General features: G+C 40.3%; 1 non-coding gene across 1 annotated transcript; it reads left to right on the forward strand.

The window, feature by feature from the left end:
• Window positions 1-2,246: 2,246 nt before the first annotated feature.
• On the forward strand, window positions 2,247-2,382 carry LOC123822806. Its single transcript, XR_006786427.1, has one exon. It is a non-coding gene; the product is annotated as a small nucleolar RNA SNORA48 (small nucleolar RNA).
• Window positions 2,383-13,512: the final 11,130 nt, after the last annotated feature.

The raw sequence follows: 13,512 nt of genomic DNA on the forward strand, positions 1-13,512 counted from the left end.
ATACAGAATGCCTCCCAGAATTTCCATCCTGACGACAGTGGCTGCAACATTTATATACTGTTTCCAGTTCCCCATGTCAGCAGAAGGTTTCAAGGCAGAGAGAGGCACCTACACGCACTTGAAGTGGGACACTGGTCTCCTGAGCTCACCTTGGCGGGGGATGGAACCAGAGGTGGGTCTAGGGGATGTGGGGCATCAAGAGCATCTTCTTCATTTACTGTAATGACTTCCCCCACCCTCTCTCCTTCTTTGAGGAAGAGTCTCTCATTTCTTTTATCCTGGATGGTGTTTATGGATGACTTTAAATACCTTTTAAATAGAAACAGATTCACGCTTTAGGCGATTAATTTTGCTATTTGGGTTAACAGAGTGGGAGACTAATGCTATCAGAAAGCCCCAAAGCATCTTAAGCTCCCATAATCCTTAGGTACCTGCCACACCCTTTATGGGGAAAGATTCTTGGAGAGTCTTTCTACCCCAAGCTGAACCCACCCAGCCTCTTCACTCTCCCTTTCTCAATGCTTCTCACAGTGAACCTTGGCCCTGCTCTACCAATCTCATTTCTGCTCATATCTTTGCTGGTTCAAGGCATTCATCAATCAGTTCACCTCAAAAGTTCTCTCTCCACTTTTATACCCCTTTCTAGCTATTATGAGTTGAATTGTGTTGTTCCCCACCTCCAACTCTTATGTTGAAATCTTAATGATCACCCCCTAACACCTCAGAATGTGACCTTATTTTTACTTAATGTTGTCATGGATATAATTAGTTAAGATGGGGTTTCCTTTCTTCTACTACTTTGGGCTTAGTTTGTTGTTCTTTTTCTAGTTCCTTTAAGTATAAAGGTAAATTGTTTATTTGAGATTTTTTTTGTTTCTTGACGTAGGCTTGTAATGTTGTGAATTTCCCTCTTAGGACTACTTGTTGCTATATTCCACAGTTTTTGTGTTGTTCTGCTTTCATTTTCATTTGTCTCAAACTCTTTTGATTTCTTTCTTGATCTCATTGTTAACCCATTTATTGTCTAGAAATGTGTTATTTTGCCTCTGTGTGTTTGTGCATTTTTCGGTTTTTCCCTTGTAACTGATTTCTAGTTTTATACTGTTGAGGCCAGAGAAGATGCTTTATGTGATTTCAATCTTCTTAATTTTATTGAGACTTGTTTTGTGTCCTAACATGTGGCCCATCCTGGAAAATGTTACATGTGCACTTGAAAAGTATGCATATTCTGCTGCTTTGGGGTGAAAAGCACAGAAAATATTAATGCAGTCCATTTGGTCTATTGTGTCATTGAAGTCCTTCATCTCCTTGTTGATCTTATGTCTGGAAGGTCTATCCATTGATGCCAAAAGGATAGTTAAAATCCCTGTATGCTATGCCTGTATTCCTATCAATCTCTCCATCTATGTCCACTGAGATTTACTTTGTTTTTAGGTGTTCTTGTGGTGAGTGCATAAATGTTTACAAGGTCATTACCTCTTGTTGGATTTCTCCACTTTTTTTTTGTCATCATGTAATGTCCATCCCTGTCTCTTATCATATCCTTTGTTTTAAAGTCTTTTGTCTGATATAACTATTGCTACCCCAGGTTTTCTTTTTTCATCTCCATTTTTATGAAATATATTTTTCCATCCCTTTACTTTCAGTTTGTATGTGTCTTTTGTTCTAAGGTGGGGCTTTTGTAGAACAGCAGTGCCCAACCTTTTTTGACAACAGGAACTGATCTCAGGGAAGACAGTTTTCCATGGACCAGGGTTGGGGAGTGCTTTGGGGATGATTCAATACACTATGTTTAGCTCACCTCCTGCTGTGTGGCCCAGTTCCTAACATGCCCAGGCCAGTACCAGTCTGTGGCCTGGAGGCTGGGGACCGCTGTTGTAGATGACACATATGTGGGTCTTCCTTTCTTATCAGTTCAGCTATCCTATGTCTCTTGATTGGCATGTTTAATCCTTTACATTTAAGGTGATTATTAATAGGTACACATTTATTGCCATTGTATTCTTTATAAGTATTCTCTTTTTTTTCTCTCTTATTTTAAAAAAGTCTCGTTAACATTTCTAGTAATACTGGTTGTGTGCTAATTAATTCCTTTAGCTTTTTCTTGTCTGGGGGGTTCTTCATTTCTCCTTCCATTTAAAATGATTGTTTTGCTGGGTAGAGTAGTCTTGGTTGCAATCTTATGAGAGCTCCCCTGTTGTTAACCAGCTGTCTTTCTCTTGCTGCTCTTAAGATTCTCTCTTTATTGTTCCTGATCTGGGTAGAGTTGCACCTGGATTGGTGGTGTTTGTCTCATATCAGCCAGGGACAAAGTAACTCCTTGTTTATCCCAGGTTGGGTTTTGGTCTGTGCCCATGCCTGGTTCATGCCTTGGACACATGGATTAAAGAAAAAAAAAAGATTCTCTCTTTATCTCTAACCATTGCCATTTTAATTATGATGTGTCTTAATGTGGAACTTTTTGTGTTCATCTGGATTGGGGTTCTCTGTGCTTTCTGGACAGGTGTGTCTTTTTCCTTCACCAGGTTAGGAAAGTTTTCCACCATTATTATTTCAAATAAGTTCTAGGCCCCTTGTTTTCTCTCTTTCCTTTCTGGTATCTCTATGATGCGGATGCTGTTATGCTTCATGTTGTTCCAGAGGTCCCTTAAACCAGCCATCCCCAGCCTTTTTTGCACCAGGGACCAGGGAGACAGTCAAGGAAGACTTTCAAGGCTTTCAAGGAAGACAGTATTTCCACAGACTGTGTGGGTCAGGGGGTTGCTTTATAGCCTGCCACCAGATGCAGCTTAACTGTCTCTTCCCACTCACTGATAAGGTTTTGATATGAGTCTGCAAGCAGCTGATTTATTATGGTCTCTGTGCAGTCACACCTCTCTGCTAATGATAACCTGTATTTGTAGCCGCTCCCCAGCACTAGCATCACCATCTCAGCTCCACCTCAGACCATCAGTCATTAGATTCTCATAAGGAGTGAGCAGTCTAGATCCCTCGCATGTGCAGTTCACCGTAGGGTTTGTGCTCCTATGAGAATCTAATACCACTGCTGATCTGATAGGAGGCAGGGCTCAGGTGGTAATGCAAGCATTGGGGAGCAGCTGTAAATACAGGTGAAGCTTTGCTTGCTCACCTGCCACTTACCTCCTGCTGTGCAGCCCAGTTCCTAATGGGCCATGGACCTGGTCCATGGCCTGGGGGTGGTGGACACTTGCTTTAAAATATCCTCATTTTTTTAAATTCTTTTTTCTTTTCATTGCTGTCACTGGGTATTTTCTGCTACCTTGTCTTCCAAATCACTCACTCGATTCAGTTTCATCTTACCTACTGTTGATTCTTTTTAGTGTAGTCTTCATTTCATATAATGTGTTCTTCATTTTTTATTAGTTCTGCTTTATGGTTTCTAACTCATTTTTTAATCTGTTGAAGTTCTCACTAAGTTCCTTGATCATCCTTATAACCATTGTTTTGAATTCTGTATCTGGTAGATTGCTTGCCTCCATTTCATTTAGTTGTTTTTTTAAAACGATTTCTCCTATTCTTTAATTTGTGGCATGTTTTTGGTCTCCCCATTTTGGCTGCCACTTTGTGTTTGTTTCTGTGTACTAAGTAGAACTTCTATTTCTCCCAGTCTTTGTACGGTGGCCTTGTGTAGTAGGTGTCCTATGGGGCCTAGTGGTACAGTCTCCCTGATCACATTGGCTGGGTGCTCCAGGAATGTCCTTGTGTGGGTTATGTGAACCGTCTTGTGGTTGAGTCTTGATTGCTGTTGGGATGTGAGTGGTGACTTTCAGGCCAGATGACTGTTAGGATTGACCTCAACCACAGTGCACAAGCTGCCAGGTGAGTGCTGACCACACAAAGCATAATTCACTTCAGCAGTTCCTGGTGCTCGCCAAGATGTCCCTTTAGGTGTGCTACCATGGAGCCAATTGAGTCCTGTCTTGATGTTGTCTGAAGTTTGTTTGTTCTGGAGCCTCTTGAGAGGGTCACCAGTGCAGGTCAGTGTCCAACACTGCCTGTGACTGGCCCTGGGCAACCTGTTTAGAGCTACAAAGCAATCCATAGTCAGTAGCTGCCTCTGCTAGGTGTGGGTGCGCATGGGATGGGCCAAGGTATACACCAAGGCTGGCTCCCATGAGCACTGACCCCAAGGGGCAGGTTTACAAAAGGCCCACAGCTTCCTGAGATCTGCTTCTGTCTGTCTGCCTCTGTCTAATGGCTGCCTGTTAGATTCAGTCATTGAAAGATCCTCTGGTGGTGCTCAAGTTGCATTAGGTAGGTCTCAGTGGGTTGCCACATAGAGGCAAGTGCTGTTCACCAAACTGATGCATATTCAAATTTGGTGTCAGTGCTGGGACTTATGCCACTAAGAAAAAGTCTCAAGGTACACCAAAGCCAGCTGCTACTCCCCATGTGCCCACAGAGCTTTGTAGTAAAGTGGGGTCTTGGGGAGTCATCGAGGTGAAACTGGTAGTGTTTATCAGGCTCAGACAAAGCAAGGTTGGCCTTGTGTAGGTACAGCTCTGCACTAGCCAGGTGTGTAAGGGAATAAAGGCCTTTGCCCTTGAGCCACACTACTCATTCTGTCCCAGATGTTGCCCAGACCTCCCAGATAGCTCAAGCTTGGCAGGACAGGACTGCTGGGAAGTTAGGAAGGTGGGTCTAGTGGTTTTTCCAGGTGGGAGCACTAGTCAGGCTTACAGGAAGCGGGTGGAATGGCCTCCACCTCAGAGCACACAACTATCTCTGACACCCTCTTGGTCTGAGTGGACATCTACACCATGGGCCCAGGCAGCTGGATCCTCCACAGGGTGTGAGCTCCTCAGGTCAGGGTGACAGGAAGTCAAGGAGGAGGGCCTATTGCATTCCATATTGATACCATATGGACTGGAGTGCTTGGCCCACCTAGGGTGTGTGGAGGGGGACTCAGCACAGGGACCCTGGCAGCTGTCCGTTCACTTCTCTCCCTGGAGCTATACAACATAGTCTCTCCTCTCACAACTGTAGCAGCCCTGAGCTGCACTCCCTCTACTGGAGCCTAGGCAAGGGGCTTCAGACAAGATTTTGTGCACTGGCCCTTTAAGAGAGGGCCTGGGTTTCTAGAAGACTACTACGTCTCCCTGGAGGACAATCCCCATTGGTTTTCATAGCCATGTGTTATGTGGGTTCTGCTTCCTACCTCTGGTGCTCCAAACTGGGAACCCCAGCATTGGGTTGAGACCCCACACTCTTCATCGGGACCTCTGCAGATGAGATGTCCTTCTGGGTCTCAGCTGCAGCACGTGGGTGCAGGGCCAGCCCTTTCGCTTCTCTCTCCTCTGTCTCCATGTGGCTTCGTCTGTAAACCCTTGGTTATAAGACTTCAGCTTGTCTTCAATTGGTTATTCAGGCGGATTGTTCCATATTTTAGTTGTAATTCCAGTTTGGTCCTGGGAAGAGGTGAGTGTAACTTCCACCTATTTTGCCACCATCTCAGACCCACTGCATTTCTTCTTGAGCCAGTTTCAGTCGTCTGTGTCTTTCTAGCAATTTGTCCATTTAATGTAAGTTATCTAAGTTGTTGGCATACAGTTGTTCATGACATTCCTTTATAATCCTTGTAATTTCTCTAGTCAGTAGTGATGCCCCCTCTTTAGTTCCTAGTTTTAGTAATTTGAGTTTTCACTTTTATTTTCTTGGTCACTGTAGCTAAGCTTATTAATTTTGTTGATCTTTAAAAAAAAACAACAACTTTTGGTTTCATTTATGTCCTCTGTTGTTTTTCTGGTTTCTTTTTCATTTGTTTCCTCTCTAGTCTTTAGTATTTTTTTTCCTTCTGCTTACTTTGTGTTTTCCTTGTACTTCTTGCTCTACATTCTGAGGGTGTAAAGTTAAGTTACTTATTTAAGATTTTTTCTTCCTAATGTAAGATTTACAGAGGGTAGAGGTGAGTAAAATGGGTAAAGAGGGTCAAAATGTACAAACTTCCAGTTATAAAATAAGTCATGGGCATTTAATGTACAGCATGGTAACTATAGTTCATTATAAGGTAGTAGATATTTGAAAGTTGCTAAGTAGTAGATGTTAAAAGTTTCCATCACAAGAAAAAAATTGTAATGATGTATGGTGGCAAATGTTAATGAGACTTAATGTGGTATCATTTTGCAATATATGAATATCAAATCATTATGTTGTATACCTGAAACTAATGTTACATATCAATTTTACCTTAGTAAAAAGGAATTTCTAGCTATAAATTTCCCTGTAAGCACTGCTTTTACTGCATCCCATAAATATCAGTATATTTTATCCTCGATCATTTCAAAGTATTTTCTAATTTCTTTTCATCTTCACCTGAGGGCATGCTTATTGATTTTAGAGAGGGGAAAGGGAGTTCTGGCTAGGATGGAGGTGTAGGTAGAGACACTTTGCTTCCTTACACAACCAAAAGAAAGATAACAACCAATTTAACAATAATAAACAAGCAGAAGTACCAGAAAATCAAACTGCATGGAACTCTGACAACCAAGGAGTTAAAGAAACATTCCCCCAGACTGATAGGAAGGGCAGGGAGAGGAGACAGGCAGCCCAGTGGAGAGGACATGTGGCAAGGCTTCGGACCATGTGGACAAAGTGGGACTGGCTGAAGGGAAACTAAAGATTCAAAACTAGATGTAAACTACTGCAGGGGTTGCCATGGCAGGAGACACTCCCAGTCTCACAGGAGAGAGTTTGTTGGAAAGTGGGGCTAGAGTGGAGCAAGCGAATAGCACTGTCCCCTCTCTGATCACTCCCCTACACACAACACCACAATGCAGCAAAGACAGTCATCCTACCCTGGTGAATACCTAAGGCTCTGCCCCCTTTTAGCATAACAGATGCACCAAGACAAAGGAATATGGCTCAAATGACAGAACAGATCAAAACTCCAGAAAAACAGCTAAGTGATGAGGACATAGACAACCTATCTTATGCAGAGTTCAAAACACTGGTAATCAGGATGCTCACAGAACTGATTGAGTTCAGTCACAAAATGAAGAAAGAAATGAAGGCTACCCAAAGCAAAATAAAGCAAAATTTACAGGGAATCAACAGTGTAGGGAAGGTAACTGGGACTTAAACCTACCATTTGGAGCAGAAGGAAGAAATAAACATCCAACCAGAACAGAATGAAGAAACAAGAATTTAAAATAAATGAAGAGAAGTTTAGGAACCTCTGAGACAACTTTAAATGTTCCAACATCCAAATCATAGGGGTTCCAAGAGAACAAGAGCGAGAAATGGAAAACTTATTTGAACAAATCACGTAAGAAAACTTTCCCAAGCTGGCAAAGGAAACAGACTTCCAGGAAGTCCAGGAAGCCCAGAAAATCCAAAGAAATTGGACTCAAGGAGGAACACACCAAGGCCAAGGTAACTTAACATCATTAAGTTACCTGACATTAAAGATAAAGACAGAATATTAAAAGCAGCAAGAGGAAAGGAGACAGTTACCTACAAAGGAGTTACCACAAGGCTATCAGCTGATTTCTCAAAAGAAACCTTACAGGCAAGAAAGGGCTGGAAAGAAGTATTTGAAGTCATGACAGTCAAGGACCTACACCCAAGATGACTCTATCCAGCAAAGCTAGCATTTAGAATGAAAGGGCAGATAAAGTGCTTCCCAGATAAAGTCAAGTTAAAGGAGTTCATCATCATCAAACCCTTATATGAAATATTAAAGGGACTTATCTAAGAAACAGAAGACGATAAAAAACTATGAACTCATAACTACCAACAATTGAACCTAAAAAACAAAAACAAAAACTGAGCAAACAACTAGAACAGGAACAGAACCAGAGAAATGGAGATCACATGGAGGATTTTCAGTGGGGAGAAGGAGGGAAAGGGTACAGGGAAGAAGAAGCATAATTGGTAGGCATAAAATAGACAGGGAGAAGCTAAGAATAGTGTAGGAAACAGAGAAGCCCAAGAACTGACATGTGCAACCCATGGACACGAACTAAGGTGGGGATGCTGGAGGCCAGGGAGGTGCAGGGCGGGTAAAGGGGATAAAAAAATCTGGCAGAACTGTAATAGCATAATCAGTAAAATATACTTTTAAAAGAGAGGGGGTAAGAAAAGGAGAGAAGGAAAGAAATGTTGATATGAGAACGAAATATTGATCATTTGCCCCCTGCATGTGCCCCAACCCAGGACCACACCCGCAATCCAGGGCAAGTGCCCTGACCCAAAATAAAGCCTGTGGTTTGATTTCAGTTTATGGGACAATGCTCGAACCAATGGAACCATACTGGTCAGGGCTATTTTCTAATTTCTACTAAAATTTCTTCTTTGATCTATTGGTAACTTAAATTGTGTCATTTAATTTCCACATATTTGTGACTTCCAAAATGTTTCCATTGTGGTCTGAGAACACACTTTGTATAAATTCAATTATTTTGAATGTTTTGACTTGCTTCGTAGTAGCCTGGTATATAGACTATCCTGGAGAATGTTCCACAAGCACATGAGAAGATATCTATTCTGCTATTGATTTCCTATAGATGACATAGGTCTGGTTGATTGATAGTATTGTTCAAGAGTTCCATATTCTTGCTAACTTTCTGGCTGGTTGATCTATCCAGATGCAATATTGATGTCTCCAATCATTATTTTGATCTTTTTCATTTCTCCCTTCAGTTATTTTCTGTTTAATCTTAACACTAACCTCAGACTGATCTTTTGCAAAAATAAGTCATGTTATGTAACTCCTTTTCAAAATCCGCTAATGCCTTCCCACCTCATTTGTAATACAAATCAAGGGATACACAATGCCTAAAGGTCAACAAAATATGTTTGCATTACCTCACACTGTATTCCACCATCCTCCAACTTCTCTTCTTCTCTGATCCAGTTTATTGCCCACCCCACCCCCAACATTTCCTAAACAGGCCATGCACCTGGTCCACAGCACCTTCACACTTGCAGCTCTCCCTGCTTGAAATGCCCTTGCTTTCAGATGTCTACATGACTCCCTTCCTCACTTTTTTCGGACATTTGCTCAAATATCCTTCTCAGTGAGGTATTATCTGATCACCTAGTTTAAATTGTAATGTCTCTTCATTCCCCCTTGATTTTTGTTCTCCCTAGCACTGGTCATAATGTATAAATTGTAACATAATAACGCAAATAGTGTGTTGTTTGTCTTTCTGCACTAGAATGTAAACTTCAAGAACACAAGGATTTTTGTTTATTTTATTCTGCTGTATCTCCAACGCTAGATCAATGCCTGTCACTTGGTAGGTGCTTAGTAAAAGTACACTCCATGAGAGAAAGAATCCTCTGAGCATAGCTTGAAGAAACCAGTCAGCTTGGCAGCAGACTAAGTTAGAGTCATTGTCAATGTATTTAAGTGGACTCTAAATACAGATTCATTCTGTTAAATAAAACTCTGCAACTGTGAACAATCATTTTCTTAGAATTCCATTAATGCTATTAAAATTACCAACATTAACATTGATCAAGTTGGGCCAGCTTGCTTCTCTCCTCCATTTCCATCTTTTCCATCTCTGTTTCCAAATATTTTTGAGCATTTACTGTATACTAAGCACTGAATATAAAGTAGTACACCTATAGTGACAAAGTCCTTACCTTAATGAAACTTACATTATAACTTGCTGAAATTCACTGTGCAAAATTTATTCAAACCATTATCCCTAGAAGTTCCCTATCCAGTTTTCTCCTCAGTGTCAGGTATTTTCTCCTAGACCAACTAACATTAAATAGAATTATAGCAAATGATTTAAATTGACCCTTACCATTTTCATACACATAACTCAGTTTTCAAATACTGCAAAAACCAAGTTTTAAGCCTCACAGATATTTGAAGAAGTTTGAAGAAAATAGTTGGCAGTAGAAATGCATTTATAAATGTGAAAGCTTAGTGCAAATTAGCAGCATTAAACTAATGTCAGACAAAGGTTCTTCACATAACATTTATCCTTCAGCTACAAATCCCAAGCTGAAACTTTAAAAACGTTTTGTAGCAATTATTTTGCAGAAACATTTTGATGACATTGCAGTTCATTATCATGGTTAAAATTATTGCCAATTTTACAAAAAAAAGTCTATTTCAATAATTCTTGGTATATATGAAACTGTAGCCAGAGTAATTTTTTTAATGGCTAAAAAGGTTTTAGTCTTTTGCCAGCAAGTACTGTGGTTAAAATATTTCAACCACAGATTCTTCTTATTTCATCCAAGTGCAGCCCAGTCCCTAAATGAGTGAAGAGGTAGAGGAGGGACACTGTGCCAGTCATCAGAGAATTCTGAATCTACTCACAGGACATAAGCCTAATTACTCACCTATTTCACTTGACACCTAGAAAGACTGTTTTGAGAAAACTTTTGTGAGTTTTTTTTAAAAAGTGTCTCTAAGATAAAATTTTTTAAAGATTTTCTTTATTTAGTTTTGAAGAGAGGGGAAGGGGGGAACAGAAACATAAATCAGTTGCTTCTCATGCACACACCTACCAGGGACCAAACCCACAACCCAAGCATGTGCTCTGACCAGAAATCAAACCCGCAACCATTCAGTTCACAGAACGACACCCAACCAACTGAGCCACTATGGTCAGGGCTCCAAGATAAATTTTAACAAACATAATAACCAAGTACTAGTTCCCTATTTGATTTTCCCACAAAATCTGAGCTGTTTGACAAATAAGCAGCTTCACCAAAAATCCAAGGACATGGTAGAATAAAGATGCAGCAAAATCAGCCTAAGTACAGAGTAAATTAAAAATTGAAGATCTTCAGTTCAAAACAATTCATATAAGGTGTACTGAGACTTGTTCAGAATACACAAAGCAAAATGGAAAATGCCTCCATGTTTCTGAATAACGTTGCAGAAGCAAAATCACTATGGAAACCTGCATATTTTGACCCAGGGCTCATCCAAATTGCATTATAGTCAAAGTTTGTGATAAACTTTGACTATAGTCAAAGAGAGAACATTTCATCTGACAAAGAGAGAACATTTCAGAAACTTGCAATGACATCCCTGGCTCTCCTGAGGGTCAAAGCACACCCAGCAATAGGAGTGGGGAACTAGGACTGTGTTCCTAAACGTTTTGGTCTCAGAATCCCTTTACCTCTTAAAAATTACCAGGGACCAATCAGAACTTTCTTAATTTGCTTTTTATCTATCAATATTTACCATATTAGGAATTTAAAGAATTTTTTAGATATGTTCATATGTTACAGAAAAGACAACTCAAACAGCTTTGGGGTTTGTGAAGTGGAGTTTTATTCACGCATGCAGACCCAGAGGAGACAGATTCCAAATTCTGGGCTCCAAGCTCAGGCGGGGGCTGGCTTATATTCTTGTTACAAAGGCAGAAGGAGGAGGGGGCAGGAGTGCAGCTGCTGAAAGCAGGCACACAGAAGCAGAAAGCGGGGATTAGCGTATGACCTTGAGATAACTGCTTATCTGGGAATGGCTGCTGTCTGAGAATGGCTACTGCTCAGCTATGTCCTGTCACACATGAACTTATACAAAATTATAAAAGCCATACTACACATTAATGTAAGTAACATCTTTTTTTATGACAAAGAATTATATCTCCCTGAAAGTGGTGGGGAGTGTGGCATTGTTTCACATTTTTACACTACCCTTTATGTCTAGCTCAAAAGCAGCTCATATCTGTTTCTGCATTGAATCTACTGCATGTCCTTTTTGACTGAAGTATATGAGGAAAATCGAGATATACAAATGTGTTATAAAAGGAAGGAGCATTTGAACAACCGTTTTGGGTAATTATGGCTATTCTTAGTTGATACTACACCAACATTTAATAAGGGGCAGATTTTTTAAAAGAGCAGTTGCAGTGTGAAATATGAAATGCTATCAATGAAGTGTTCACACTGTTACAATAAAATCTATTGGTCCATCTTTCACTTAAAATGGTCTTTCCCCATTCTTGGTTTTGTAACATTATATGTTGGTTATTTGAAAATATGATTCACCCACTCATGAAGATAATCCACATGTTGACACTTTAATTATACAATATAAAACAAACTACATTGGCTCATATCACCAATGATCTCATAAGTATTTAAGTTGTAGAAAGCTGTCATGCTCAGTATCCAGCCATGTGCTAAGAAAAAGAGAGACATTTATTGAAGAAGATACAAGGTACAAGAAACATTGTACATAGGACAATGATGTCTCAGTCACCTTCAAAGTAGATATATTGGGATCTTACATAGTTCTAATTGCCATCAGCTACCCTGGTGTATTTTCCTGAATTTCATCAATGGTCTGAAATCTCTTCCCTTTCAAAGGTGATTTTAGTTTTGGGAAAAGCCAGAAGTCTCAGGGTGTCAAATCTGGGCCATAGAGAGGCTGAGTCACCTGGGTGATTCGATGTTTTGTAAAAAAAATCTCTGCACAAGACGTGATGCATGAGCAGGTGTGTTGTCCTGATAGAGCTGCCAATCAACAGTTGCTCATGGCTACAGCCATCTGAATCATCCGAATAGTTTTTGCGGAGGAATGTTCAAGCTTAAGGCAAGCTTTGATGCAGATTCATTGCTCTACTCACTGTCATTTTGAATTCGACAGCCACACAGTATACATGCTCACTCAACAGCATCCACAACTTTCACTCACTAGTGAAGCGGTCACCATTCACACATGCTCATTCCAGCCCACTCTGCTTGGTTGCCAGGTTACATCGATGTCACGCAACTGTTCTTGTTATATTAACAATGGTTGGACTTTTTCCAGACAGACCTTGTAAAAGTTTTACAAAATTCTAATTTTTACATTTAAAAGCTCAAATTATCATTGGCAACAAACACTGTCAGTCATTTTCCTCATAGTAGCAATAGTCTGGTTTAATACATTTTTCAGAAAATGTCTGCCAAATACTCAACTCTGAATAACCACAGTGTGTCTGTCTGTTGTTCTTTCAAGTAAAAACTGTGTTCAGTGGGAAAGTTGACAGTTAATTTTCTTTCAACTCAAACAATAGAACAAGTATTTTCCTCCAGACAATCATCATATTGGTTACACAGCACATGTGTCTCATGCATACTCCCCATTTTGTCACACACAAGTTTCTTAAAAGTTGCACACTCAAGGATGGAGACAAAGTAAAATCAGTGATTTTTACTGCCCTGATCTAGCATACTTTTAAGTGAACTGGCTTCTTTTTTGGGGGGGGTCTTAACAGTGAGTGCATGGTGGTGAAAAATATAATAATGACCAGTACAATTTGTTGCCACTGATTTGATCTATAATAAGGCACTGGGTTGTTTTTCTCATTATTGCTTTTTTCACCACCAGAGAAATGTCAATGCAGAGAAAAAGGAAATAATGTCTTAGCATTGTTATGAAAATAGTTTTGACTGCATACATCCCTTGCAAAGGTCTGAGACACTCATGGATCCACAGACCAGACTTGGAGAACCAGACTATGAGAAGCTGTAAAGTAGAGCAAGGGAGATGACATGCTTTGCTCCCACCAGTACAGTATAGTACAG

Source organism: Phyllostomus hastatus, unplaced genomic scaffold (genome assembly GCF_019186645.2).
Source record: "Phyllostomus hastatus isolate PE091 unplaced genomic scaffold, TTU_PhHast_1.1 phas_contig_41, whole genome shotgun sequence".
NCBI lineage: Eukaryota > Metazoa > Chordata > Mammalia > Chiroptera > Phyllostomidae > Phyllostomus > Phyllostomus hastatus.